Source organism: Rana temporaria, chromosome 9 (genome assembly GCF_905171775.1).
Source record: "Rana temporaria chromosome 9, aRanTem1.1, whole genome shotgun sequence".
NCBI classification, from domain to species: Eukaryota; Metazoa; Chordata; class Amphibia; order Anura; family Ranidae; genus Rana; species Rana temporaria.
The window spans coordinates 136,570,619-136,572,533 of NC_053497.1; positions in this window are offsets into that span (position 1 = coordinate 136,570,619).

Consider the following 1,915-nt stretch of genomic DNA (forward strand, 5'->3'; position numbering starts at 1 on the left):
ACCTTTGGTTTTAGTAATGCAATTCTCCACCGGAGGAGAGCCCTGATCCAGGCAGCAGGCAGGGATGTGGTCAGCGACAGTGAATGGAATTGTCCAGGCAGCAGGCAGGCATATTGTCCATAGTCAGTACAGGCAGGAATACTGTCCATATACAGTCCAGGGTCAGTGCAAGTAGAGACATTGCCAGCAGTGCCAAAATATTGGTTCTGGTAGTACGCAGGGACATGGTCAAAGTAGCAGGTCAGGAAACAATGGGGACAGGGGTAGAGGCTTCTCCCACCCAAATCTCTTTGAAGCCTCCGAGTTTCCAGACCCTAATCCGGGAATGAGAAAACTAAAAAAATATTTTTCTTCATCCAGAAAAACAATTCTGGAGCCCCTCACATATGTGAGACCCCTGCGTTCCCACTAGCATTGCAGGGTAAAAGATCAATCCAAGCGGCAGGCAAAAAACTTGGTCAAACAGTCCATGGTCAGTTTCAGAGCAGGCAGAGGTAGGTAGAGTTTAGCGTTAGGCAGAAGCTTGGTCGTAAAACAGGCCAGGGTCGGTTCCGGAGAAGTCAGAGGTATGTACAGTTCAGTGCAGTGACCTAAGGGGTGTGGAGGAAAATGACAGGAAATGAGAATTGCGTTTACCATACTTCCCTAATAATGTAGAGAAGTATGGTAACAGCGGAAACAGTCACCTATACAGAGGCCTGGTTGGGAAGGACAACCGGGACAATAATACACAGTGTCTTTTCGAATTCCTCCTTTGGAGCACACCCGGCATTTCTTCTGACGTCTGTAGCCTGTTTCACGGGTGGCGGCTTTCTCACGGAATCAGAGCAAATTTTTTCTGGTGGACTTTCAGAATACAAAAAGGCGGAGATAACTTCTTCTTGGTAGTGCAGATAGGATACGGTGTTTTCTGTAGATTTTTAGTAAATAACATAAGTGTTATACATGGCCAAACTAAAAAAATAAATAGACACTTTTTTATACCAGTGACGGGATTTTTTTGTGGGAAGGTAGGGTTCAATTATCTGATCGTTGAAGTCCACTCCCCCCATAAACAAATTATAGTCATAGACACTTGTTGGTTTCTGGATTGTGCTGTTTCTTTTGGGGACTTCCACGTAGGTGTCGTTATTATGGAACATTGTGAGCATGTGGACGTTTGACAGCCAATAGCTCCTGGTTCCTCAAAGATGCCGTCTCCCCTCATTGTAGCTTTTCATTGAATAGTTTTTTTGGGAAGCCCTTTCTATTGGCTCTTACTGTGCCACATGCTGGGGTGTCCCTCCGGTGAAGATTGCGGAAGAGGGGCAAGCTAGTATAAAAATTATCCACATAAAAGGTGGTATCCCTTTCCAAGGAGTGGATAGATAAGCTCCCAGACCACTTTTTCACTGGCTCCGATGTACTCTGGGCATTCAGGGGGATGCAGTTGGGAGTCCTTCCCTTCGTACACCAGAAAGGCGTAGATGTACCCTGTGGCTCGGTCACAAAGTTTGTACATTTTAACCTTATATCGGGCCCTTTTGCTGGGGATAAACTGTTTAATGCCCAGCCTGCCTGAGAATTTTACAAGGGACTCATCCACGGAGATATTCTGTTCAGGCATATATAACTGGGAAAAAATTTCAGAGATTTTTTTTTTAGGTGTGGCCAAATTTTAAATAGTTTGTCAAAAGCTGGGTCATTTAGGGGAGTGCACTGGGTGTTGTCATTATAGTCGAGGAACCGCATAATCATTAGGTATCTTGATCTTGGCATAAGGGATAAGAAGAGTGGCATGTGGTGGATGGGTTTGGTAGACCAGTAGGAGTACAATTGTTTTTTTTTTTGAGCGTCCCATAGTAAAAGTAAGGCCTAAGAAAATGTTCAATTCCTCTACGGTTAGTTCTCTCCACTCAAAGGGACGGGCGTAACT